Source organism: Anser anser (assembly GCF_964211835.1).
Source record: "Anser anser genome assembly, contig: HAP1_SCAFFOLD_260, whole genome shotgun sequence".
NCBI classification, from domain to species: Eukaryota; Metazoa; Chordata; class Aves; order Anseriformes; family Anatidae; genus Anser; species Anser anser.
Window position 1 is genome coordinate 80,834 of NW_028153714.1, and position 25,667 is coordinate 106,500.

Genomic DNA, 25,667 nt, shown 5'->3' on the forward strand with positions numbered 1-25,667 from the left:
GGGGACTCATGGACTCGCACATCCAGCACCTCGGTCAGAACCAAGAATGGGGAGCCAGCTCCTTGGGAAGCCAAGGACAGGGACCATGACCGCATGGCAGCCCTGTGCTGTCAGGGGCAGTGCCTATTGTGACCCACAGTGCTGCTAGGCAACCGCCATGTCCCACTGCAGGGCTGAGAGCCACAGCCTCAGTCACCCTCAAGCCAGAGCTGGCCCCAGCCCAGACCTGCGGCTTCCAACAGGGTCCTGGGGCACCAGTGCAGGTGGGCTTGAGCTGGATGGTCTTTAAGGTCCCTTCCAACACCAGCCATTCTATGGTTCTAGGAGGGAGGCAATGCACAAGGAAAATGGGGTGGGGTGCTGATGTCTGAATACAGCAAAGAAACAACAAAACAAAGAGGAGGATTCAAACTAACCAAACTGGTAGGATTGAAGGAAAGACCAAAAAAAAAGAAAAGGTCAAAATGAAAAGAAACAACCAAACAAAATGAAATCAAACAAAAAATGTCTATTCCATTGTTGCAGGGTTGGGAACCTACACCGATGGACATAAACGTACTAGAGCAACGGCCTTGGAGGAGTCTGAAGCAGCAACCCGAGGTTTCAGCTCTGTTGAGAGAATGCCAAAAGGAAAGGCTCCATGAGATACTTGGAAAGAGCCTTACGGGGCAAACAGGATCAGACCTCAACAGACAGAGTAAAAACTGGGGAAACTCTGTGCAATTTCAGCTAATCCGTGAGAGCTACAGGACGTGCAGAGACAGGCAGGTAACAAATAACAGACAGGTAGGCTGCTTTTGCCAAACCTAACGCAGGTAACACAGAATTTCTCATAAGTACAATCTGGTGGAGGCAAAGGTAGCTACCTTGCATGTACCAACCTCCAAATTAGCCAAAGTTCTCTGTCACCTAGGCTAGAGGGATCCGATTTTAGGATCCAAAAAAAAAAAAAATCTGTCTTGGAGGAAGCCAAATCTTTTGCAGAAGCATGCCGAGGTGAGAAGGCAAGGGTAGCTACCAGGCATACACTTCCCTCTAAACTTGGCCAACCTTGTGGTGTCTCTACCCTGAAGGGCTTTGCATCTGGTACACAGAACTAAATCTCTCTCAGGCAGAATCCCAAACATTTCCAGAAGCATCCCCGGAGGAAGCAGTGGTAGCTAGCAGGCTCGCAGCTACCTCCAAAGTAGAGGCAAACTTGTGAGAGACCTACCACGGAGGGGTCTTCAGCTGGTATGGACAAGCAGTTCTCTGTGTTTGGAGCGAGCCCAAAAGTTTTTCCAAACATGATCAGTGAAGGGAAGTGAAGGTACCCAGGCAGGTACCTCCCTCCAAACTTGGCCAAAGTTCTCAGGTACCTACCCTGAAGCGATCTGAGGACAGGATCCAAAAGAAAATCTCTATCTGGAGCTAGCCACAAAGATTTGGCAGACAAGATCAGCCAGAGGCAATAGAAGCCTCTTGGCATGCACCTCCCTCCAAAATTGGCCAAAGTTCTCGGGTACGTAGCCTGAAGGTGTCTGAGACCGAATCCTCAAGTCCCACTTTCTCTGGAAGAGGCCTAAACAGTTCACAAAGTATGCCTGGGATGAGGAACGGGTAGCTACTGGGCATGCTTGTACTTCCCAATTTGGCCTAAACTCAGGGAGATACCCCATACGGGTCTGCTGCTTTTGCCAGAACTTACGCAGGTAACACAGAATTTTTCATAAGTACATTGTGGTGGAGGCAAAGGTAGCTACCGGGCATGTACCAACCTCCAAAATAGCCAAAATTCTCTCTTACCTAAGCTTGAGGGATCCGAGTTTAGAATCCAGAAAGAAAAAATCTGTCTTGGAGGAAGCCAAATCTTTTGCAGAAGCATGCCGAGGTGAGAAGGCAAGGGTAGCTACCAGGCATACACTTCCCTCTAAACTTGGCCAACCTTGTGGTGTCCCTACCCTGAAGGGCTTTGCAGCTGGTACCCAGAAGTAAATCTCTCTCAGGCAGAATCCCAAACATTTCCAGAAGCTTCCCTGGAGGAAGCAGTGGTAGCCAGCAGGCATGCAGCTACCTCCAAAGTAGAGGCAAACTAGTTAGAGACCTACCGCGGAGGGGTCTTCAGCTACTATGGACAAGCAGTTCTCTGTGTTTGGAGCGAGCCCAAAAGTTTTCCCAAACATGATCAGCGAAGGGAAGTGAAGGTACCCAGGCAGGTACCTCCCTCCAAACTTGGCCAAAGTTCTCGGGTACCTAGCGTGAAGCGATCTGAGGACAGGATCGAAAAGCAAATCTGTATCTAGAGCTAGCCACAAAGATGTGGCAGACAAGATCAGCCAGAGGCAAGAGAAGCCTCTTGGCATGCACCTCCCTCCAAAATTGGCCAAAGTTCTTTGGTACGTAGCCTGAAGGGGTCTGCAGACCAAATCCCCAAGTCCCACTTTCTCTGGAAGAGGCCAAAACCTTTCACAAAGTATGCCTGGGAGGAGGAACGGGTAGCTACTTGGCATGCTTGTACTTCCCAATTTGGCTAAAATTCAGGTAGATACCCCATACGGGTATGCTGCTTTTGCCAGAACTTACGCAGGTAACACAGAATTTTTCATAAGTACATTGTGGTGGAGGCAAAGGTAGCTACCGGGCATGTACCAACCTCCAAATTAGCCAAAATTCTCTGTTACCTAAGCCAGAGGGATCCGAGTTTAGGATAAACAAAAAGAAAAAATCTGTCTTGGAGGAAGCCAAATCTTTTGCAGAAGCATGCCGAGGTGAGAAGGCAAGGGTAGCTACCAGGCATACACTTCCCTCTAAACTTGGCCAACCTTGTGGTGTCCCTACCCTGAAGGGCTTTGCAGCTGGTACCCAGAACTAAATGTCTCTCAGGCAGAATCCCAAACATTTCCAGAAGCTTCCCTGGAGGAAGCAGTGGTAGCCAGCAGGCATGCAGCTACCTCCAAAGTAGAGACAAACTTGTGATAGACCTACCACGGAGGGGTCTTCAGCTGGTATGGACAAGCAGTTCTCTGTGTTTGGAGCGAGCCCAAAAGTTTTTCCAAACATGATCAGTGAAGGGAAGTGAAGGTCCCCAGGCAGGTACCTCCCTCCAAACTTGGCCAAAGTTCTCAGGTACCTACCCTGAAGCGATCTGAGGACAGGATCCAAAAGCAAATCTGTATCTGGAGCTAGCCACAAAGATTTGGCAGACAAGATCAGCCAGAGGCAATAGAAGCCTCTTGGCATGCACCTCCCTCCAAAATTGGCCAAAGTTCTCGGGTACGTAGCCTGAAGGTGTCTGAGACCGAATCCTCAAGTCCCACTTTCTCTGGAAGAGGCCTAAACAGTTCACAAAGTATGCCTGGGATGAGGAACGGGTAGCTACTGGGCATGCTTGTACTTCCCAATTTGGCCTAAACACAGGGAGATACCCCATACGGGTCTGCTGCTTTTGCCAGAACTTACGCAGGTAACACAGAATTTTTCATAAGTACATTGTCTTGGAGGCAAAGGTAGCTACCTGGCATGTACCAACCTCCAAATTAGCCAAAATTCTCTGTTACCTAGGCTGGAGGGATCCGAGTTTAGAATCCAGAAAGAAAAAATCTGTCTTGGAGGAAGCCAAATCTTTTGCAGAAGCATGCCGAGGTGAGAAGGCAAGGGTAGCTACCAGGCATACACTTCCCTCTAAACTTGGCCAACCTTGTGGTGTCCCTACCCTGAAGGGCTTTGCAACTGGTACCCAGAAGTAAATGTCTCTCAGGCAGAATCCCAAACATTTCCAGAAGCTTCCCTGGAGGAAGCAGTGGTAGCTAGCAGCCTCGCAGCTACCTCCAAAGTAGGGCCAAACTAGTGAGAGACCTACGGCGGAGGGGTCTTCAGCTGTTATGGACAAGCAGTTCTGTGTTTGGAACTAGCCCAAAAGTTTTCCCAAACATGATCAGCGAAGGGAAGTGAAGGTCCCCAGGCAGGTACCTCCCTCCAAACTTGGCCAAAGTTCTCGGGTACCTAGCGTGAAGCGATCTGAGGACAGGATCGAAAAGCAAATCTGTATCTAGAGCTAGCCACAAAGATGTGGCAGACAAGATCAGCCAGAGGCAAGAGAAGCCTTTTGGCATGCACCTCCCTCCAAAATTGGCCAAAGTTCTCGGGTACGTAGCCTGAAGGGGTCTGCGGACCGAATCCGAAGTCCGCCCTTTTCTGGAAGAGGCCAAAAACTTTCACAAAGTATGCGAGGGAGGAGGAACGGGTGGCTACTGCGCATGCGTGTACTTCCCATTTGGTCGAAACTCAGGGAGATACCCCATACGGGTATGCTGCTTTTGCCAGAACTTACGCAGGTAACACAGAATTTTTCATAAGTACATTGTGGTGGAGGCAAAGGTAGCTACCTGGCATGTACCAACCTCCAAATTAGCCCAAATTCTCTGTTACGTAGCCTAGAGGGATGCGAGTTTAGGATCCAGAAAGAAAAAACCTCTCTTGGAGGAAGCCAAATCTTTTGCAGAAGCATGCCGAGGTGAGAAGGCAAGGGTAGCTACCAGGCATACACTTCCCTCTAAACTTGGCCAACCTTGTGGTGTCCCTACCCTGAAGGGCTTTGCAGCTGGTACCCAGAAGTAAATGTCTCTCAGGCAGAATCCCAAACATTTCCAGAAGCTTCCCTGGAGGAAGCAGTGGTAGGTAGCAGCCTCGCAGCTACCTCCAAAGTACTGCCAAACCAGTGAGAGACCTACTGCGGAGGGGTCTTCAGCTGCTATGGACAAGCAGTTCTGTGTTTGGAGCGTGCCCAAAAGTTTTTCCCAGCATGTTCAGGGAAGGGAAGTGAAGGTACCCAGGCAGGTACCTCCCTCCAAACTTGGCCAAAGTTCTCAGGTACCTACCCTGAAGCGATCTGAGGACAGGATCCAAAAGCAAATCTGTATCTGGAGCTAGCCACAAAGTTTTGACAAACAAGATCAGCCAGAGGCAAGAGAAGCCTCTTGGCATGCACCTCCCTCCAAAATTGGCCAAAGTTCTCGGGTACGTAGCCTGAAGGGGTCTGCGGACCGAATCCCGAAGTCCCACTTTCTGTGGAAGAGGCCAAAAACTTTCACAAAGTATGCCTGGGAGGAGGAACGGGTAGCTACTGGGCATGTGTGTACTTCCCAATTTCGCCAAAACTCAGGGAGATACCCCTTATGGGTATGCTAATTTTGCCAGAAGTTTCGCAGGTAACACAGAAATTTTTATAGGTACATTGTGGTTGAGGCAAAGGTAGCTACAGGGCATGTACCAACCTCCAAATTAGCCCAAATTCTCTGTTACGTAGCCTAGAGGGATCCGAGTTTAGGATCCACAAAGAAAAAAAATCTGTCTTGGAGGAAGCCAAATCTTTTGCAGAAGCATGCCGAGGTGAGAAGGCAAGGGTAGCTACCAGGCATACACTTCCCTCTAAACTTGGCCAACCTTGTGGTGTCCCTACCCTGAAGAGCTTTACAGCTGGTACCCAGAACTAAATCTCTCTCAGGCAGAATCCCAAACATTTCCAGAAGCTTCCCTGGAGGAAGCAGTGGTAGCTAGCAGGCATGCAGCTACCTCCAATGTAGGGCCAAACTAGTGAGAGACCTACGGCGGAGGGGTCTTCAGCTGCTATGGACAAGCAGTTCTCTGTGTTTGGAGCTAGCCCAAAGCTTTTCCCAAACATGATCAGCGAAGGGAAGTGAAGGTACCCAGGCAGGTACCTCCCTCCAAACTTGGCCAAAGTTCTCAGGTACCTACCCTGAAGCGATCTGAGGACAGGATCCTGTCCTGGTTCCAGTTAGGACAGAGTTAATTTTCCCTCATAGTAGCTGGTAGGGTGCTATGTTTTGGATTAGGATGAGGAGAGTGCTGATAACATGCTGATGTTTTAATTGTTGCAGAGCAGTGTTTACACCAGGCCAAGGACTTTTCGGCTTCTCGCTCTGTCCTGCCAGCGAGCAGGCTGGGGGTGCAGCAGGAGCTGGGAGGGGACAGACCCAGGACAGCTGACCCAAACTGGCCAAAGGGGTATTCCATACCATCTGACGTCATGCTAAACAATATATAGGGGTGGCTGGCCGGGGTGGGGGGCCGGCTGCTCGGGGATAGGCTGGGCATCGGTCAGCGGGTGGTGAGCAATTGCATTGTGCATCACTTGTTTTCTTACACATTATTATTATTAATACTATTATCATTATCACTATTATTATTATTATTGTTATTATTATATTTCTGTCTTAATAAACTGTCTTTATCTCAACTCACCGGCTTCACTTTCCCGTTTCTCTCCCCCATCCCAGAGAGGGAGGGGGGAGGGTGAGCGAACGGCTGTGTGGTGTTTAGCTGCCAGCCGGGTTAAACCACAACAGATCCAAAAGCAAATCTGTATCTGGAGCTAGCCACAAAGATTTGGCAGACAAGATCAGCCAGAGGCAAGAGAAGCCTCTTGGCATGCACCTCCCTCCAAAATTGGCCAAAGTTCTCGGGTACGTAGCCTGAAGGGGTCTGCGGACCAAATCCCCAAGTCCCACTTTCTCTGGAAGAGGCCTAAAACTTTCACTAAGTATGCCTGGGAGGAGGAACGTGTAGATACTGGGCATGCATGTACTTCCCAATTTGGCCAAAATTCAGGTAGCCAAAGGAGAAGGGGCAATGGCCATAAAATGAGTCAGAGGACGTTCCGCACCAATATGCGGAGGATCTTCTTCATAGTGAGGGTGATGGAGCACTGGAACAAGCTGCCCAGGGAGGTTGTGGAGTCTCCTTCTCTGGAGATATTGAAGAGCCGTCTGGACGCCTAGCTGTGCAACCTGCTCAAGGGAACCTACTTTGGCAGGGGGTTTGTACCCGATGATCTCTGGAGGTCCCTTTGAACCCCTACAATTCTGTGATTCTATAAGCAGCTGTTGGAAGTCACACAATCGCCAGCACTTCTTGTGGGTGACGTCAACTTTCCGGACATATGCTGGAAATACGATAGAGCCCCGAGGAAGCAGTCTAGGAGGTTCCTGGAGTGTGTGGAAGACAGCTTCCTGACTCAGCTGGTTAGTGAGCCTACTGGGGGGATGCCCCACAAGACCTGCTGTTCATGAACAAAGAAGAGGTGTTGTGGGAGATACAGTGTTTGAGACTCTGTTGTAGCCAAGGCCGTACACCCCAGGTCATTATATTTGTTGTAGAATTTTGGTTTGAACTCTTTCTTGGGCTCAGTGGTATGGAGCTGGCAAACCCACTGGGGAGGCTTGGGTGCTTTCCCAGGGGTCGATTCCGAGCCAGCCCATACAAGACCCATAATTCGCTATATCTTGCACAAACTCACTCCAGGTAGTTACAGGAACCTGCTTCTGTGGAAGCTGTGTTGCATCCAGGGCAACATTCATAGCACAGGCAGTTTGTGTGTGGTCTTGGACACTAGCTACATGTGTCTTTATGCTGTGTGGGAGGCCACAGATAAGGGGGAGTTAACCTTGGCAGACCAGTCAGGGCTAGCTTTGGGGATCTCGGTAACAGATCCTTGTCCTGCATCGCTTGTATGCAGGCTGGTTTTTGAACAGATGCAGCCAAATCGGAGAACCCCGAGGTCTTAATGGCAAGGGGTTCTCCTCTTTCTTGTGGGTCTATTCCACTGACCCAATAGGCAGCTGAAATGAATCTTTGCCACTAACCCAATAGGCAGTTAATACGTTTATAAAGCTATAAATGTTATCCCAGGTATTCCTCGCCGAAGTGAAGGTGAAGGTGCAGAGCTTACCAAGGAGGTGCCCCTGTCTTGGTGGAGAAGGAGCACAGAACATCGACTGCCTCTTCTAGGTTTTCAATTTTTTCTTCTCCCCTTCCCCCCAGCTCTCCCTTTTTTCCTCACTCTAAGATTTTTCCTAACATTATTTTTTTTTACCACTACCTCCTAACACTTTGATATCCTAAGCTTATCTGTCCCACCCTGGGATGACAATTAGCATGATTTGGGCAAAAAGTTAAGTATTATAGTCTTCTATGTTTAGCATGTACTTCCTTATTCTCCTTATCTTATTAAGAGTTAACTTTAATGTCCATTTTATAAGCAGTGAAGAAAAAGGTTCCACTTTGGGCACGGCAGACTTCAAGATTCTGTTCTGATGCCCAGCCAGGGTTTGGCACACACTGGGTATGCTGCTTTTGTCCAGAACTAATGCATGTAGGCCAAACATTTCCAGTCTGCTCCAGGCACCTGGCAGGACACCCTGGGGCAGGACAGCCCAGCCGTGAGCTCCAGAGAGCTGGGCCATGGACGTCATGGATGTGGACCTTCTCAGGGGCACAGGTATGGTGGAACCAAAAGACAGTGTTCAGCTTCAGGGGGAAGAGCGAGAAGTCCGCACTGTGGCACTTGGGGACTCATGGACTCGCACATCCAGCACCTCGGTCAGAACCAAGAATGGGGAGCCAGCTCCTTGGGAAGCCAAGGACAGGGACCATGACCGCATGGCAGCCCTGTGCTGTCAGGGGCAGTGCCTATTGTGACCCACAGTGCTGCTAGGCAACCGCCATGTCCCACTGCAGGGCTGAGAGCCACAGCCTCAGTCACCCTCAAGCCAGAGCTGGCCCCAGCCCAGACCTGCGGCTTCCAACAGGGTCCTGGGGCACCAGTGCAGGTGGGCTTGAGCTGGATGGTCTTTAAGGTCCCTTCCAACACCAGCCATTCTATGGTTCTAGGAGGGAGGCAATGCACAAGGAAAATGGGGTGGGGTGCTGATGTCTGAATACAGCAAAGAAACAACAAAACAAAGAGGAGGATTCAAACTAACCAAACTGGTAGGATTGAAGGAAAGACCAAAAAAAAAGAAAAGGTCAAAATGAAAAGAAACAACCAAACAAAATGAAATCAAACAAAAAATGTCTATTCCATTGTTGCAGGGTTGGGAACCTACACCGATGGACATAAACGTACTAGAGCAACGGCCTTGGAGGAGTCTGAAGCAGCAACCCGAGGTTTCAGCTCTGTTGAGAGAATGCCAAAAGGAAAGGCTCCATGAGATACTTGGAAAGAGCCTTACGGGGCAAACAGGATCAGACCTCAACAGACAGAGTAAAAACTGGGGAAACTCTGTGCAATTTCAGCTAATCCGTGAGAGCTACAGGACGTGCAGAGACAGGCAGGTAACAAATAACAGACAGGTAGGCTGCTTTTGCCAAACCTAACGCAGGTAACACAGAATTTCTCATAAGTACAATCTGGTGGAGGCAAAGGTAGCTACCTTGCATGTACCAACCTCCAAATTAGCCAAAGTTCTCTGTCACCTAGGCTAGAGGGATCCGATTTTAGGATCCAAAAAAAAAAAAAATCTGTCTTGGAGGAAGCCAAATCTTTTGCAGAAGCATGCCGAGGTGAGAAGGCAAGGGTAGCTACCAGGCATACACTTCCCTCTAAACTTGGCCAACCTTGTGGTGTCTCTACCCTGAAGGGCTTTGCATCTGGTACACAGAACTAAATCTCTCTCAGGCAGAATCCCAAACATTTCCAGAAGCATCCCCGGAGGAAGCAGTGGTAGCTAGCAGGCTCGCAGCTACCTCCAAAGTAGAGGCAAACTTGTGAGAGACCTACCGCGGAGGGGTCTTCAGCTGCTATGGACAAGCAGTTCTGTGTTTGGAGCGAGGCCAAAAGTTTTCCCAAACATGATCAGCGAAGGGAAGTGAAGGTACCCAGGCAGGTACCTCCCTCGAAACTTGGCCAAAGTTCTCAGGTACCTACCCTGAAGCGATCTGAGGACAGGATCCAAAAGCAAATCTGCATCTAGAGCTAGCCACAAAGATTTGGCATCCAAGATCAGCCAGAGGCAAGAGAAGCCTCTTGGCATGCACCTCCCTCCAAAATTGGCCAAAGCTCTTGGGTACGTAGCCTGAAGGGGTCTGCACACAGAATCCCCAAGTCCCATTTTCTCTGGAAGAGGCCAAAACCTTTCACAAAGTATGCCTGGGAGGAGGAACGGGTAGGTACTGGGCATGCATGTACTTCCCTATTTGGCCTAAACTCAGGGAGATACCCCCTACGGGTATGCTGCTTTTGCCAGAACTTACGCAGGTAACACAGAATTTTTCATAACTACAATCTGGTGGAGGCAAAGGTAGTTACCGGGCATGTACCAACCTCCAAATTAGCCAAAATTCTCTGTTACCTAAGCCTAGAGGGATCCGAGTTTAGAATCCAGAAAGAAAAAATCTGTCTTGGAGGAAGCCAAATCTTTTGCAGAAGCATGCCGAGGTGAGAAGACAAGGGTAGCTACCAGGCATACAGTTCCCCCTAAACGTGGCCAACCTTGTGGTGTCCCTACCCTGAAGGGCTTTGCAGCCGGTACCCAGAACTAAATGTCTCTCAGGCAGAATCCCAAACATTTCCAGAAGCTTCCCTGGAGGAAGCAGTGGTAGCCAGCAGGCATGCAGCTACCTCCAAAATAGAGGCAAACTTGTGAGAGACCTACCGCGGAGGGGTCTTAGCTGCTATGGACAAGCAGTTCTCTGTGTTTGGAGCGAGCCCAAAAGTTTTTCCAAACATGATCAGCGAAGGGAAGTGAAGGTCCCCAGGCTGGTACCTCCCTCCAACCTTGGCCAAAGTTCTCAGGTACCTACCCTGAAGCGATCTGAGGACAGGATCCAAAATCAAATCTCCATCTGGAGCTAGCCACAAAGATTTGGCAGACAAGATCAGCCAGAGGCAAGAGAAGCCTTCTGGCATGCACCTCCCTCCAAAATTGGCCAAAGTTCTCGGGTAAGTAGCCTGAAGGGGTCTGCGGACCGAATCCCGAAGTCCCACTTTCTGTGGAAGAGGCCAAAAACTTTCACAAAGTATGCCTGGGAAGAGGAACGGGTAGCTACTGGGCATGCGTGTACTTCCCAATTTGGCCAAAACTCAGGGAGATACCCCATACGGGTCTGCTGCTTTTGCCAGAACTTACGCAGGTAACACAGAATTTTTCATAACTACGATCTGGTGGAGGCAAAGGTAGCTACCGGGCATGTACCAACCTCCAAATTAGCCAAAATTCTCTGTTACCTGGCCTGGAGGGATGCGAGTTTAGGATCCACAAAGAAAAAACCGCTCTTGGAGGAAGCCAAATCTTTTGCAAAAGCATGCCGAGGTGAGAAGGCAAGGGTAGCTACCAGGCATACACTTCCCTCTAAACTTGGCCAACCTTGTGGTGTCCCTACCCTGAAGGGCTTTGCAGCTGGTACCCAGAAGTAAATGTCTCTCAGGCAGAATCCCAAACATTTCCAGAAGCTTCCCTGGAGGAAGCAGTGGTAGCCAGCAGGCATGCAGCTACCTCCAAAGTAGAGGCAAACTTGTGAGAGACCTACCGCGGAGGGGTCTTCAGCTGCTATGGACAAGCAGTTCTCTGTGTTTGGAGCGAGCCCAAAAGCTTTTCCAAACATGATCAGCGAAGGGAAGTGAAGGTCCCCAGGCTGGTACCTCCCTCCAACCTTGGCCAAAGTTCTCAGGTACCTACCCTGAAGCGATCTGAGGACAGGATCCAAAATCAAATCTCCATCTGGAGCTAGCCACAAAGATTTGGCAGACAAGATCAGCCAGAGGCAAGAGAAGCCTCTTGGCATGCACCTCCCTCCAAAATTGGCCAAAGTTCTCGGGTAAGTAGCCTGAAGGGGTCTGCGGACCGAATCCCGAAGTCCCACTTTCTGTGGAAGAGGCCAAAAACTTTCACAAAGTATGCCTGGGAGGAGGAACGGGTAGTTACTGGGCATGCGTGTACTTCCCAATTTGGCCAAAACTCAGGGAGATACCCCATACGGGTATGCTGCTTTTGCCAGAACTTACGCAGGTAACACAGAATTTTTCATAACTACGAGCTGGTGGAGGCAAAGGTAGCTACCGGGCATGTACCAACCTCCAAATTAGCCCAAATTCTGTGTTACCTGGCCTAGAGGGATGCGAGTTTAGGATCCAGAAAGAAAAAACCTCTCTTGGAGGAAGCCAAATCTTTTGCAGAAGCATGCCGAGGTGAGAAGGCAAGGGTAGCTACCAGGCATACACTTCCCTCTAAACTTGGCCAACCTTGTGGTGTCCCTACCCTGAAGGGCTTTGCAGCTGGTACCCAGAACTAAATCTCTCTCAGGCAGAATCCCAAACATTTCCAGAAGCTTCCCTGGAGGAAGCAGTGGTAGCTAGCAGGCTCGCAGCTACCTCCAAAGTACTGCCAAACCAGTGAGAGACCTACCGCGGAGGGGTCTTCAGCTGCTATGGACAAGGAGTTCTCTGTTTGGAGCGTGCCCAAAAGTTTTTCCCAACATGTTCACGGAAGGGAAGTGAAGGTACCCAGGCAGGTACCTCCCTCCAAACTTGGCCAAAGTTCTCAGGTACCTACCCTGAAGCGATCTGAGGACAGGATCCAAAAGCAAATCTGTATCTGGAGCTAGCCACAAAGATTTGGCAGACAAGATCAGCCAGAGGCAAGAGAAGCCTCTTGGCATGCACCTCCCTCTAAATTGGCCAAAGTTCTTGGGTACGTAGCCTGAAGGGGTCTGCGGACCGAATCCCCAAGTCCCATTTTCTCTGGAAGAGGCCAAAAACTTTCACAAAGTATGCCTGGGAGGAGGAACGGGTAGCTACTGGGCATGCATGTACTTCGCAATTTGGCCAAAACTCAGGGAGATACCCCATACGGGTATGCTGCTTTTGCCAGAACTTACGCAGGTAACACAGAATTTTTCATAAGTACATTGTGGTGGAGGCAAAGGTAGCTACCCGGCATGTACCAACCTCCAAATTAGCCAAAATTCTCTGTTACCTGGCCTAGAGGGATGCGAGTTTAGGATCCACAAAGATAAAACCGCTCTTGGAGGAAGCCAAATCTTTTGCAGAAGCATGCCGAGGTGAGAAGGCAAGGGTAGCTACCAGGCATACACTTCCCTCTAAACTTGGCCAACCTTGTGGTGTCCCTACCCTGAAGGGCTTTGCAGCTGGTACCCAGAACTAAATCTCTGTCAGGCAGAATCCCAAACATTTCCAGAAGCTTCCCTGGAGGAAGCAGTGGTAGCCAGCAGGCATGCAGCTACCTCCAAAGTAGAGGCAAACTAGTGAGAGACCTACCGCGGAGGGGCTTCAGCTGCTACGGACAAGCAGTTCTCTGTTTGGAGCTAGCCCAAAAGTTTTTCCAAACATGATCAGCGAAGGGAAGTGAAGGTACCCAGGCAGGTACCTCCCTCCAAACTTGGCCAAAGTTCTCAGGTACCTACCCTGAAGCGATCTGAGGACAGAATCCAAAAGCAAATCTGTATCTGGAGCTAGCCACAAAGTTTTGACAAACAAAATCAGCCAGAGGCAAGAGAAGCCTCTTGGCATGCACCTCCCTCCAAAATTGGCCAAAGTTCTTGGGTACGTAGCTTGAAGGGGTCTGCAGACCGAATCCCCAAGTACCTCTCTCTCTGGAAGTGGCCAAAAACTTTCACAAATTCTGCCTGGGAGGAGGAACGGGTAGCTACTGGGCATGCATGTACTTCGCAATTTGGCCAAAACTCAGGGAGATACCCCATACGGGTATGCTGCTTTTGCCAGAACTTACGCAGGTAACACAGAATTTTTCATAACTACGATCTGGTGGAGGCAAAGGTTGCTACCGGGCATGTACCAACCTCCAAATTAGCCAAAATTCTCTGTTACCTAAGCCAGAGGGATCCGAGTTTAGGATTCACAAAGAGAAAAAATCTGTCTTGGAGGAAGCCAAATCTTTTGCAGAAGCATGCCGAGGTGAGAAGGCAAGGGTAGCTACCAGGCATACACTTCCCTCTAAACTTGGCCAACCTTGTGCTGTCCCTACCCTGAAGGGCTTTGCAGCTGGTACCCAGAAGTAAATGTCTCTCAGGCAGAATCCCAAACATTTCCAGAAGCTTCCCTGGAGGAAGCAGTGGTAGCCAGCAGGCATGCAGCTACCTCCATAGTAGAGGCAAGCTTGTGAGAGACCTACGGCGGAGGGGTCTTCAGCTGCTATGGACAAGCAGTTCTGTGTTTGGAGCTAGCCCAAAAGTTTTCCCAAACATGATCAGCGAAGGGAAGTGAAGGTACCCAGGCAGGTACCTCCCTCCAAACTTGGCCAAAGTTCTCAGGTACCTACCCTGAAGCGATCTGAGGACAGGATCCAAAAGCAAATCTGTATCTGGAGCTAGCCACAAAGATTTGGCAGACAAGATCAGCCAGAGGCAAGAGAAGCCTCTTGGCATGCACCTCCCTCCAAAATTGGCCAAAGTTCTCGGGTACGTAGCCTGAAGGGGTCTGCAGACCGAATCCCCAAGTCCCACTTTCTCTGGAAGAGGCAAAAACCTTTCACAAAGTATGCCTGGGAGGAGGAACGGGTAGCTACTTGGCATGCTTGTACTTCCCAATTTGGCTAAAATTCAGGTAGATACCCCATACGGGTATGCTGCTTTTGCCAGAACTTACGCAGGTAACACAGAAATTTTCATAAGTACATTGTGGTGGAGGCAAAGGTAGCTACCGGACATGTACCAACCTCCAAATTAGCCAAAATTCTCTGTTACGTAGCCTAGAGGGATGCGAGTTTAGGATCTACAAAGAGAAAATCTCTCTTGGAGGAAGCCAAATCTTTTGCAGAATCATGCCGAGGTGAGAAGGCAAAAGTAGCTACCAGGCATACACTTCCCTCTAAACTTGGCCAACCTTGTGGTGTCCCTACCCTGAAGGGCTTTGCAGCTGGTACCCAGAAGTAAATGTCTCTCAGGCAGAATCCCAAACATTTCCAGAAGCTTCCCTGGAGGAAGCAGTGGTAGCCAGCAGGCATGCAGCTACCTCCAAAGTAGAGGCAAACTTGTGAGAGACCTACCGCGGAGGGGTCTTCAGCTGCTATGGACAAGCAGTTCTCTGTGTTTGGAGCGAGCCCAAAAGTTTTTCCAAACATGATCAGCGAAGGGAAGTGAAGGTCCCCAGGCTGGTACCTCCCTCCAAACTTGGCCAAAGTTCTCAGGTACCTACCCTGAAGCGATCTGAGGACAGGATCCAAAATCAAACCTCCATCTGGAGCTAGCCACAAAGATTTGGCAGACAAGATCAGCCAGAGGCAATAGAAGCCTCTTGGCATGCACCTCCCTCCAAAATTGGCCAAAGTTCTCGGGTACGTAGCCTGAAGGGGTCTGCGGACCGAATCCCGAAGTACCACTTTCTGTGGAAGAGGCCAAAAACTTTCACAAAGTATGCCTGGGAGGAGGAACGGGTAGTTACTGGGCATGCGTGTACTTCCCAATTTGGCCAAAACTCAGGGAGATACCCCATACGGGTATGCTGCTTTTGCCAGAACTTACGCAGGTAACACAGAATTTTTCATAACTACGAGCTGGTGGAGGCAAAGGTAGCTACCGGGCATGTACCAACCTCCAAATTAGCCCAAATTCTGTGTTACCTGGCCTAGAGGGATGCGAGTTTAGGATCCACAAAGAAAAAACCTCTCTTGGAGGAAGCCAAATCTTTTGCAGAAGCATGCCGAGGTGAGAAGGCAAGGGTAGCTACCAGGCATACACTTCCCTCTAAACTTGGCCAACCTTGTGGTGTCCCTACCCTGAAGGGCTTTGCAGCCGGTACCCAGAACTAAATCTCTCTCAGGCAGAATCCCAAACATTTCCAGAAGCTTCCCTGGAGGAAGCAGTGGTAGCTAGCAGGCTCGCAGCTACCTCCAAAGTACTGCCAAACCAGTGAGAGACCTACAGCGGAGGGGTCTTCAGCTGCTATGGCAAGGAGTTCTCTGTTTGGAGCGTGCCCAAAAGTTTTTCCCAACATGTTCACGGAAGGGAAGTGAAGGTACCCAGGCAGGTACCTCCCTCCAAACTTGGCCAAAGTTCTCAGGTACCTACCCTGAAGCGATCTGAGGACAGGATCGAAAAGCAAATCTGTATCTGGAGCTAGCCACAAAGATTTGGCAGACAAGATCAGCCAGAGGCAAGAGAAGCCTCTTGGCATGCACCTCCCTCTAAATTGGCCAAAGTTCTTGGGTACGTAGCCTGAAGGGGTCTGCGGACCGAATCCCCAAGTCCCATTTTCTGTGGAAGAGGCCAAAAACTTTCACAAAGTATGCCTGGGAGGAGGAACGGGTAGCTACTGGGCATGCTTGTACGTCCCAATTTGGCCAAAATTTAGGTAGATACCCCATAAAGGTCTGCTGCTTTTGCCAGAACTTACGCAGGTAACACAGAATTTTTCATAACTACAATCTGGTGGAGGCAAAGGTTGCTACCGGGCATGTACCAACCTCCAAATTAGCCAAAATTCTCTGTTACCTAAGCCAGAGGGATCCGAGTTTAGGATTCACAAAGAGAAAAAATCTGTCTTGGAGGAAGCCAAATCTTTTGCAGAAGCATGCCGAGGTGAGAAGGCAAGGGTAGCTACCAGGCATACACTTCCCTCTAAACTTGGCCAACCTTGTGGTGTCCCTACCCTGAAGGGCTTTGCAGCTGGTACCCAGAACTAAATGTCTCTCAGTAAGAATCCCAAACATTTCCAGAAGCTTCCCTGGAGGAAGCAGTGGTAGCCAGCAGGCATGCAGCTACCTCCATAGTAGAGGCAAGCTTGTGAGAGACCTACGGCGGAGGGGTCTTCAGCTGCTATGGACAAGCAGTTCTGTGTTTGGAGCTAGCCCAAAAGTTTTCCCAAACATGATCAGCGAAGGGAAGTGAAGGTACCCAGGCAGGTACCTCCCTCCAAACTTGGCCAAAGTTCTCAGGTACCTACCCTGAAGCGATCTGAGGACAGGATCCAAAAGCAAATCTGTATCTGGAGCTAGCCACAAAGTTTTGACAAACAAGATCAGCCAGAGGCAAGAGAAGCCTCTTGGCATGCACCTCCCTCCAAAATTGGCCAAAGTTCTCGGGTACGTAGCCTGAAGGGGTCTGCGGACCGAATCCCGAAGTCCCACTTTCTGTGGAAGAGGCCAAAAACTTTCACAAAGTATGCCTGGGAGGAGGAACGGGTAGCTACTGGGCATGCGTGTACTTCCCAATTTGGCCAAAACTCAGGGAGATACCCCATACGGGTATGCTGCTTTTGCCAGAACTTACGCAGGTAACACAGAATTTTTCATAACTACGATCTGGTGGAGGCAAAGGTAGCTACCGGGCATGTACCAACCTCCAAATTAGCCAAAATTCTCTGTTACCTGGCCTGGAGGGATGCGAGTTTAGGATCCACAAAGAAAAGACCGCTCTTGGAGGAAGCCAAATCTTTTGCAGAAGCATGCCGAGGTGAGAAGGCAAGGGTAGCTACCAGGCATACACTTCCCTCTAAACTTGGCCAACCTTGTGGTGTCCCTACCCTGAAGGGCTTTGCAGCTGGTACCCAGAACTAAATCTCTCAAAGGCAGAATCCCAAACATTTCCAGAAGCTTCCCTGGAGGAAGCAGTGGTAGCCAGCAGGCATGCAGCTACCTCCAAAGTAGAGGCAAACTTGTGAGAGACCTACCGCGGAGGGGTCTTAGCTGCTATGGACAAGCATTTCTGTGTTTGCAGCTAGCAGTTCTGTTTTTCGAGCTAGCCTAAAAGTTTTCCCAAACATGATCAGCGAAGGGAAGTGAAGGTACCCAGGCAGGTACCTCCCTCCAAACTTGGCCAAAGTTCTCAGGTACCTACCCTGAAGCGATCTGAGGACAGGATCCAAAAGCAAATCTCCATCTGGAGCTAGCCACAAAGATTTGGCAGACAAGATCAGCCAGAGGCAAGAGAAGCCTCTTGGCATGGACCTCCCTCCAAAATTGGCCAAAGTTCTTGGGTACGTAGCATGAAGGGGTCTGCAGACCGAATCACCAAGTCCCATTTTCTCGTGAAGAGGCCAAAAACTTTCACAAATTATGCCTGGGAGGAGGAACGGGTAGCTACTGGGCATGCGTGTACTTCCCAATTTGGCCAAAATTTAGGTAGATACCCCATACGGGTCTGCTGCTTTTGCCAGAACTTACGCAGGTAACACAGAATTTTTCATAACTACGATCTGGTGGAGGCAAAGGTAGCTACCGGGCATGTACCAACCTCCAAATTAGCCAAAATTCTCTGTTACCTAAGCCAGAGGGATCCGAGTTTAGGATTCACAAAGAGAAAAAATCTGTCTTGGAGGAAGCCAAATCTTTTGCAGAAGCATGCCGAGGTGAGAAGGCAAGGGTAGCTACCAGGCATACACTTCCCTCTAAACTTGGCCAACCTTGTGGTGTCCCTACCCTGAAGGGCTTTGCAGCTGGTACCCAGAACTTAATCTCTCTCAGGCAGAATCCCAAACATTTCCAGAAGCTTCCCTGGAGGAAGCAGTGGTAGCTAGCAGGCTCGCAGCTACCTCCAAAGTACTGCCAAACCGGTGAGAGACCTACCACGCAGGGGTCTTCAGCTGCTATGGACAAGGAGTTCTCTGTTTGGAGCGTGCCCAAAAGTTTTTCCAAACATGTTCACGGAAGGGAAGTGAAGGTACCCAGGCAGGTACCTCCCTCCAAACTTGGCCAAAGTTCTCAGGTACCTACCCTGAAGCGATCTGAGGACAGGATCCAAAAGCAAATCTGTATCTGGAGCTAGCCACAAAGATTTGGCAGACAAGATCAGCCAGAGGCAAGAGAAGCCTCTTGGCATGCACCTCCCTCTAAATTGGCCAAAGTTCTTGGGTACGTAGCCTGAAGGGGTCTGCGGACCGAATCCCGAAGTCCCATTTTCTGTGGAAGAGGCCAAAAACTTTCACAAAGTATGCCTGGGAGGAGGAACGGGTAGCTACTGGGCATTTGTGTACATCTCAATTTGGCCAAAATTTAGGTAGATACCCCATACGGGTCTGCTGCTTTTGCCAGAACTTACGCAGGTAACACAGAATTTTTCATAAGTACATTGTGGTGGAGGCAAAGGTAGCTACCTGGCATGTACCAACCTCCAAATTAGCCAAAATTCTCTGTTACCTAAGCTGGAGGGATCCGAGTTTAGAATCCAGAAAGAAAAAATCTGTCTTGGAGGAAGCCAAATCTTTTGCAGAAGCATGCCGAGGTGAGAAGGCAAGGGTAGCTACCAGGCATACACTTCCCTCTAAACTTGGCCAACCTTGTGGTGTCCCTACCTGAAGGGCTTTGCAGTTGGTACCCAGAACTAAATCTCTGTCAGGCAGAATCCCAAACATTTCCAGAAGCTTCCCTGGAGGAAACAGTGGTAGCCAGCAGGCATGCAGCTACCTCCAAAGTAGAGGCAAACTAGTGAGAGACCTACCGCGGAGGGGCTTCAGCTGCTACGGACAAGCAGTTCTCTGTTTGGAGCATGCCCAAAACTTTTCCCAAACATGATCAGCGAAGGGAAGTGAAGGTCCCCAGGCAGGTACCTCCCTCCAAACTTGGCCAAAGTTCTCAGGTACCTACCCTGAAGCGATCTGAGGACAGGATCGAAAAGCAAATATGTATCTGGAGCTAGCCACAAAGATTCGGCAGACAAGATCAGCCAGAGGCAATAGAAGCCTCTTGGCATGCATCTCCCTCCAAAATTGGCCAAAGTTCTTGGGTACGTAGCCTGAAGGGGTCTACGGACTGAATCCCGAAGTCCCATTTTCTGTGGAAGAGTCCAAAATCTTTCACAAATTATGCCTGGGAGGAGGAACGGGTAGCTACTGGGCATGCGTGTACTTCCCAATTTGGCCAAAACTCAGGGAGATACCCCATACGGGTCTGCTGCTTTTGCCAGAACTTACGCAGGTAACACAGAATTTTTCATAACTACAATCTGGTGGAGGCAAAGGTAGCTACCGGGCATGTACCAACCTCCAAATTAGCCAAAGTTCTCTGTTACCTGGCCTGGAGGGGTGTGAGTTTAGGATCCACAAAGATAAAACCTCTCTTGGAGGAAGCCAAATCTTTTGCAGAAGCATGCCGAGGTGAGAAGGCAAGGGTAGCTACCAGGCATACACTTCCCTCTAAACTTGGCCAACCTTGTGGTGTCCCTACCCTGAAGGGCTTTGCAGTTGGTACCCAGAACTAAATCTCTGTCAGGCAGAATCCCAAACATTTCCAGAAGCTTCCCTGGAGGAAGCAGTGGTAGCCAGCAGGCATGCAGCTACCTCCAAAGTAGAGGCAAACTAGTGAGAGACCTACCGCCGAGGGTCTTCAGCTGCTACGGACAAGCAGTTCTGTGTTTGGAACTAGCCCAAAACTTTTCCCAAACATGATCAGCGAAGGGAAGTGAAGGTCCCCAGGCAGGTACCTCCCTCCAAACTTGGCCAAAGTTCTCAGGTACCTACCCTGAAGCGATCTGAGGACAGAATCCAAAATCAAATCTGCATCTGTAGCTAGCCACAAAGTTTTGACAAACAAAATCAGCCAGAGGCAAGAGAAGCCTCTTGGTATGCACCTCCCTCCAAAATTGGCCAAATTCTTGGGTACGTAGCTTGAAGGGGTCTGCAGACCGAATCCCCAAGTCCCTCTCTCTCTGGAAGAGTCCAAAAACATTCACAAAGTATGCCTGGGAGGAGGAACGGGTAGCTACTGGGCATGCTTGTACTTCCCAATTTGGCCAAAACTCAGGTAGATACCTCATACGGGTATGCTGCTTTTGCCAGAACTTACGCAGGTAACACAGAATTTTTCATAACTACAATCTGGTGGAGGCAAAGGTAGCTACCGGGCATGTACCAACCTCCAAATTAGCCAAAATTCTCTGTTACGTAGCCTAGAGGGATGCGAGTTTAGGATCCAGAAAGAAAAAATCTGTCTTGGAGGAAGCCAAATCTTTTGCAGAAGCATGCCGAGGTGAGAAGGCAAGGGTAGCTACCAGGCATACACTTCCCTCTAAACTTGGCCAACCTTGTGGTGTCCCTACCCTGAAGGGCTTTGCAGCTGGTACCCAGAACTAAATCTCTCTCAGGCAGAATCCCAAACATTTCCAGAAGCTTCCCTGGAGGAAGCAGTGGTAGCTAGCAGGCATGCAGCTACCTCCAAAGTAGAGGCAAACTTGTGAGAGACCTACCGCAGAGGGGTCTTCAGCTGCTGTGGACAAGCAGTTCTCTGTTTGGAGCTAGCCCAAAACTTTTTCCAAACATGATCAGCGAAGGGAAGTGAAGGTTCCCAGGCAGGTACCTCCCTCCAAACTTGGCCAAAGTTCTCAGGTACCTACCCTGAAGCGATCTGAGGACAGGATCCAAAAGCAAATCTGTATCTGGAGCTAGCCACAAAGATTTGGCAGACAAGATCAGCCAGAGGCAAGACAAGCCTCTTGGCATGCACCTCCCTCCAAAATTGGCCAAAGTTCTCGGGTACGTAGCCTGAAGGGGTCTGTGGACCGAATCCACTAGTTCCACTTTCTCTGGAAGAGGCCAAAAACTTTCACAAACTATGCCTGGGATGAGGAACGGGTAGCTACTGGGCATGCGTGTACTTCCCAATTTGGCCAAAATTCAGGTAGATAGCCCATACGGGTATGCTGCTTTTGCCAGAACTTACGCAGGTAACACAGAATTTTTCATAACTACGATCTGGTGGAGGCAAAGGTAGCTACCGGGCATGTACCAACCTCCAAATTAGCCAAAATTCTCTGTTACCTGGCCTAGAGGGATGCGAGTTTAGGATCCACAAAGAAAAAACCTCTCTTGGAGGAAGCCAAATCTTTTGCAGAAGCATGCCGAGGTGAGAAGGCAAGGGTAGCTACCAGGCATACACTTCCCTCTAAACTTGGCCAACCTTGTGGTGTCCCTACCCTGAAGGGCTTTGCAGCTGGTACCCAGAACTAAATCTCTCTCAGGCAGAATCCCAAACATTTCCAGAAGCTTCCCTGGAGGAAGCAGTGGTAGCCAGCAGGCATGCAGCTACCTCCAAAGTAGAGGCAAACTTGTGAGAGACCTACCGCAGAGGGGTCTTCAGCTGCTATGGACAAGCAGTTCTCTGTTTGGAGCTAACCCAAAACTTTTCCCAAACATGACCAGCGAAGGGAAGTGAAGGTACCCAGGCAGGTACCTCCCTCCAGAATTGGCCAAAGTTCTCGGGTACGTAGCCTGAAGCGATCTGAGGACAGGATCCAAAAGCAAATCTGTATCTGGAGCTAGCCACAAAGTTTTGACAAACAAGATCAGCCAGAGGCAAGAGAAGCCTTTTGGCATGCACCTCCCTCCAAAATTGGCCAAAGTTCTCGGGTACGTAGGCTGAAGGGGTCTGCGGACCAAATCCACAAGTCCTTCTCTCTCTGGAAGAGGCCAAAAAAGTCACAAAGTATGCCTGGGAGGAGGAATGGGTAGCTACTGGGCATGCATGTACTTCCCAATTTGGCCAAAATTCAGGTAGATACCCCATACGGGTCTGCTGCTTTTGCCAGAACTTACGCAGAATTTTTCGTAACGCAGAATTTTTCGTAACTACAATCTGGTGGAGGCAAAGGTAGCTACCCAGCATGTACCAACCTTTGGTTCCCTTGCGTTTGCAGGATAAAATCCTCACTTGCACTTCCAAAATTCTGCAGCAACACTTCTGGGAGAAGGAAGTTCCGCTCCTTTTGCCAAGGAACAAATGCGCTGCTGGCGTTGAAGAGCAGATCTTCAGAAGGCAGTACTTCGAGCTCCCAGCACTGTCCTCCTTGCCACCAGCTGCGAAGGAGCAACACCGCCTGGAAGCAAGGAATCCTTTCAGTACTATACTTTCTTATTTTGCAGCAAGCCGAGGACAGCAACATGCTCCACAGACGGGGCATTTGGCAGCCGCGGCTTTGCCGTACAAAAGACGTTCCTCAGGCTCGTCTTGAAACTCACTTGACAGAAACAACCCCGAATGCCTGGAGATGACTGTAGATGACTTGGCTCAGCCAGAAGCTTGGGCGGGTTACCGAGACACCTCTTGCAGCAGGCCACCAGCAGCCTCTGTCACTGCTCGCAGGCACCCAAGAACCTCCCACCAGTCTTACCCTCCTGCAGGCAGAACCCCCCTGCCTCCTCCCAGTTACGCCTTCTCTTGTGACTGGCAGCCCAAACCGGCCTATGTGTCTAGCTTGTGCAGTTGCCATGAGAACAAGAAATCCCTCCACATGCAACACACTGGGGGCCGACATTTTCTGGCGGGGAGGGAGAGCTTATCTCACAGTGTCTCTCTGATTGACTGCGTGCTGCTCGAGCCATGTGCCCTGCGCTCGCCTGCTGATTGGTGGCCTGCTGCCTTCTGGCCGGGAAGCGCTAAATGTGAAAATACCTATCTACGATACGTGCAGTGTGTGTGTGTACGGACACGTGTATGTATATCCACAAATAAATGCAAATATGTGTGAATATACACAGTGGTTTTCTACATATAAACACTATTTACATTGACGTCTACACCTATTTTCTTACCTGTAATTGTCTATGGATATTTGCATTTCTAAAAACACAGAGACAATACTGCATGTGTGCAGTATTGTTTTATGCAATAAAGTAGAAAATGCAAGAGGGAAACAGCTGAATTTGTGGATAAGACCCAGCAGTGTATATGGCTCCTGAAATAAGCATGCAATGACAGTCTGTGCCATGCAGCCCAAACCGGCCTGTGCGTTTAGCTTATGCAGTGGTCCATGGAAACAGCAAGTCCCTCCCCTTGCTGCACGCTGAGGGCCGACATTTTGTGACGGGGCGGGAGTGCTCATCTCACAGTGCTCCTCTGATTGGCTGCGTGCTGTTTGAGCCACGTGCCCTTCGTGCGCTCGCTGATTGGTGGCTCAATTATATCGGCTGGGAAGCGCTAAATCTGAAAATATCTGTTTACAGTGCATGCAGTGGGTGCAAGTCCAGGCAAGTGTATGTGTATCTACAAATAGATGCAAATGTGTGTAAATATACACAGTGATTTTCTACACAGACAGACTGTTTTATATACATGTATACATTTATTTGCTTACCTGTAATCCTATATGCATATTTGCATTTCAGGAGACACAGAAACTAAATGCCTGTATATCTCCAAAAGCATCGGTGCAGAGGAGATAAAATATCTCATGCTAAGACCTAGTGGATCACATAATAAAGTTTGTGAAAAGAGTGGACTTTTGGACCCTGTCCCCTCAAATTGCTCCAGGAGCAGTGCCAACCTTTTGGGAACCAGAGCACCTGTCTTCCTACATGGAGGCCAGACGGGGCTCATATAGGCCAGTTACAGCACAGGGTGTTGTGGATGTCACAAGCTCAGGCCAGGTTATTTTGTGGCATGGGGTGAGAGCAGGCAGGCTGGTGTCTGACAGCTGTCTGACAGCACCTGTGACTCTGATGCCTGCTTCAGGGGTTCAGGTTATGCAGCACCAAATACTCTTACAAGATATGTCAGGGAAGATAATCCACGACACCAGAAGGCCCTGGCAATTGAAAAAACCAACATATCAAAAAAAACACAACAAACTACAATGATTTCCTCATAGCACTGTAAGGTCTTTCTAAAAACATACAAAGAAGGAAACAAGGAAGGAATGAAACAGGGAAACAAGGAAGGAAACAAGGAAAGAAGGAAGAAGGAATCAGGGAACGAAACAAGGAAGGAAACAAGAAAACAAGTAAGGAAAGAGGGGAGGAAGGGAGGAATGGAGGAAGGGAGAAAGAGAAAAAGAAAGAAAAAGAGAAAGAAAGAGAAATATAAAGGAAAGAAAGAAAAAGAAAAGGAAAGGAAGAAAGGAAGGAAGGAAGGAAGGAAGGAAGGAAGGAAGGAAGGAAGAAGGAAGGAAGGAAGGAAGGAAGGAAGGAAGGAAGGAAGGAAGAAAGGAAGAAGGAAGGAAGGAAGGAAGGAAGGAAGGAAGGAAGGAAGGAAGGAAGGAAGGAAGGAAGGAAGAGAAGAGAAAGAGAAAGAAAGAAAGAAAGAAAGAAAGAAAGAAAGAAAGAAAGAAAGAAAGAAAGAAAGAAAGAAAGAAAGAAAGAAAGAAAGAAAGAAAGAAAAAGAAAGAAAAAGAAAGAAAGAAAGAAAGAAAGAAAGAAAGAAAGAAAGAAAGAAAGAAAGAAAGAAAGAGAAAGAAAGAAAGAAAGGAGGAAAGAAAGAAAGAAAGAAAGAAAGGAGGAAAGAAAGAAAGGAGGAAAGAAAGAAAGGAGGAAGAAAGAAGGAAAGAAGGAAAGAAGGAAAGAAGGAAAGAAGGAAAGAAGGAAAAAAGGAAGGAAAGAAGGAAAGAAGGAAAGAAAGAAGGAAAGAAGGAAAGAAGGAAAGAAGGAAAGAAGGAAAGAAAGAAGGAAAGAAAGAAGGAAGGAAGGAAGGAAGGAAGGAAAGAAAGAAAGAAAGAAAGAAAGAAAGAAAGAAAGAAAGAAAGAAAGAAAGAAAGAAAGAAGAAAAGAAAGAAAGGAGGAAAGAAAGAAAGGAGGAAAGAAGAAAGGAGGAAAGAAAGAAAGGAGGAAAAAAAGAAAGGAAGAAAGAAAGAAAAAAAGAAAGAAAGAAAGAAAGAAAGAAAGAAAGAAAGAAAGAAAGAAAGAAAGAAAGGAAAAAGAAAGAAGGAAAGAAAGAAAGAAAGGAAAAAGAAAGAAGGAAAGAAGGAAGGAAGGAAGGAAGGAAGGAAGGAAGGAAGGAAAGAAAGAAAGAAAGAAAGAAAGAAAGAAAGAAAGAAAGAAAGAAAGAAAGAAAGAAAGAAAGAAAGAAAGAAAGAAAAAAGGAAAGAAAGAAAAAGGAAAGAAAGAAAAGGAAAGAAAGAAGGAAAGAAAGAGAAAGAAGGAAAGAAGGAAAGAAAGAAAAAGAAGGAAAGAAGGAAAGGAAAGAAAGACAGAAAGAAAGACAGAGAGAAAGAAAGAC

At 48.8% G+C, this 25,667-nt stretch overlaps 1 long non-coding RNA gene across 1 annotated transcript; it reads right to left on the bottom strand.

The window, feature by feature from the left end:
• Positions 1-6,539: 6,539 nt before the first annotated feature.
• LOC310891595 lies at positions 6,540-22,877 on the bottom strand. Its single transcript, XR_014577643.1, has 3 exons — positions 22,697-22,877; positions 22,352-22,554; positions 6,540-8,952 (listed from the first exon to the last, which is right to left on the bottom strand). It is a non-coding gene; the product is annotated as an uncharacterized lncRNA (long non-coding RNA).
• Between the last annotated feature and the right edge of the window lie 2,790 nt (positions 22,878-25,667).